Source organism: Fukomys damarensis, unplaced genomic scaffold (genome assembly GCF_012274545.1).
Source record: "Fukomys damarensis isolate Sample0158 unplaced genomic scaffold, DMR_v1.0_HiC HiC_scaffold_32, whole genome shotgun sequence".
Classification (NCBI taxonomy): domain Eukaryota; kingdom Metazoa; phylum Chordata; class Mammalia; order Rodentia; family Bathyergidae; genus Fukomys; species Fukomys damarensis.
Genome location: NW_022900944.1, coordinates 48,722,427 through 48,724,700, shown reverse-complemented (window position 1 = coordinate 48,724,700; position 2,274 = coordinate 48,722,427). Strand labels below are relative to the sequence as shown.

The following is a 2,274-nucleotide window of genomic DNA, read 5'->3' as shown; positions in this document are numbered from 1 at the left end:
TCTCTATACTCTGTTCAGAACACTTACTATAGACTGTAACTAGGGAAAGTTTTTGTAACTAGGGAAAGTTTTTGTTCCCTGGAGCTGCTACAATAAAATACCCTAGGCTATGTGCTTTATAAAAAAATGGAAATTTATTGCTCACAGTTCTGGAGGCTGGGAAGCCCATGATCAAGACACAAACTGCTGTTTGGTGAGAGATGGCTATGCTTCCCCACAGGCTGGAAGGTGTAAACAAGCTCCCTCGGGCATTTTTTTCCCCCCTGGTACTGGGAATCAAACTCAGGACCGTGTGCTTGCCAGGCAGGTGCAGCCCCACTAAACTAAATCCCCCTACCCTCACGCTTCTTTTTTTAAAGGTACTAATCCCATTCGAGAGAGCTCTGCCTTCAGGAGCCCAAAGTCCAACCTCCTTTTCCACCTCTCAATACTATTACTCTGGGGATTAGGCTTCAACATGTGAATTTTGGGGAGATACATCAGAGTGCAGTGGTATTTACATGGGATGTGATAAGCAGACCTGCTTCCTGCCTGATGGGAGGTCACGATAGTAGAGACCAGACCTCTTCTGTTCCTCGTTGGGTTTCAAATCCCTGATATAGCGCCTGGTCCACAGCAGACACTTTGGAACTTTTTACATTTTCCAGTCAATGCATTAAGCAAGTTAATTCTTTCCAATTACTCTGTTTTTCTCTGCTGCACTGTTTTTATGTTCTGCTGCTGTGGAACTTCAGTTTGCTTTTACTATGTTTTCAGACAGTTTCCAAAGCAAATCACCTGCTTATCCATATTTCCTATTTAACATTCTCTAGATAGAGCATTTAATTAGTGTAGGTCAGTATTTTTTAAATTTTTCAAGGATGAAGTATAATCAGGGAACAAAGTAAAAATACCAGCTCCTAGTCCATTCCCATCTGAATGGATTTAGCAGGTGAGGCTGGGGGTCTCGGACTCTGAATTTTACCAATTAGACAAGCTAAGTATGGAAACCTCTGGATAGTCTTTTCATGAATTCTCAGACCGTGGGTGGTTGTTTTGATGAAGAAGTCCAGCGCTTATCCGGTGAAGTTACTGGTTCTGGGTGAGAAGAACAAAATCTGGCTGCCCCGAGGAGCCTTTAAATTCCAGTTATAGCACAGCTAATACTTCCACAGCAAAGCTTGATGGCCCTGCTGTACAGGTTTTACATCATCTTCATCTCATCTTCTGGATCACCAGGATCCTAGGAAACGCGAAGGTTTGTGGGCTACCGCGCCTTGGGTCAAGGAGGGGGGGCGCACACTTGACCACAGAATGTCCCCTATTAACCCCACACATGCTGCATAAGGAGGAAAGGTCAAGGTCCCATCCACTTTCAATTTGCCATCCATAATTTCATGATTTAAGTCTTGTAAATACCTCGCTTAACGGGTTTCTCTGAGTCCAGTAAAATACAGAATTTAAAAAAGTATTTTAAAAAAAACATCGATTTTGACCACCTAGCTTACCTGGGTTAGTTCTCGGAGACAAGTACACGGATACATTTAATTAGAACCCGAGTTACCAGAGGCTTGATTACTTTTTAGGGTAAACAGAACCCCTGCTACACGACTTAAAATACTACTTTTCCACGATTTGTAAACTAGTTAAGTCCAAGACGATACAGTTCTCTAGAGGCCTCGTTCCGGCCTTCCTGCCGAGCTACTTTACCTTCCTTCACGTTTTATGAGCAACAGCATCCCTTGGGGGCACAGGGCTTTCAGAGGCAGAGGGCTTCTCGATATCGCGCCGGTGGGACGCGTCTCGGAGACTGCTTTGGTCGACAATGACATTCGGCGACGGGCAGCGCCCAAGGCTACAGTGCCCAGGCGCCCATCTGCTAGGCGCCGCCCGAAGAGCTTTTCACGCGAGCCAGGGGCGTTAGGCACGCGCCCGAGGGCTCCGGCCAGGAGCCGCGTCCTCCCGAGGCCCCAACGGACCAGAGGGCGACAAGTGACGCCCGGCCTCCCGGCCCTTTCCACACTAGCAGCGTTTCTAGGCCATGCTCCCGCTTCCGGCAAGACATACGGCCAATCGTAGTGCCCGAAAGTGTAAGACCCGCTCACCGCGCGATACAGCAGCCAATCCGGTTGCTCGTTGCTTTCTTCCAGTACGACTCCCGCAGGAATTTGGCCAATCGTTCCGGGCGTCCTCCTCCCGCCTCGGGCTGTCGTCTGCCCTTCACCCCGGCAGCGCACTTCCGCCTCGCCGCCGTGACGTATGCAGCCTGCCGCCCGGCGGGGCGGGCCAATGGCG

At 48.9% G+C, this 2,274-nt stretch overlaps 1 protein-coding gene across 1 annotated transcript in view; it reads right to left on the bottom strand.

Moving 5' to 3' along the window:
- Spg7 (SPG7 matrix AAA peptidase subunit, paraplegin) overlaps positions 1 to 2,023 on the bottom strand; it is a 46,886-nt gene extending 44,863 nt beyond the window's left edge. The window contains exon 1 of the mRNA XM_033757752.1: positions 1,690 to 2,023. The gene's annotated coding sequence lies outside the window, so the exon portion shown is untranslated. The remainder of the gene's footprint in view (positions 1 to 1,689) is intronic.
- Positions 2,024 to 2,274: the final 251 nt, after the last annotated feature.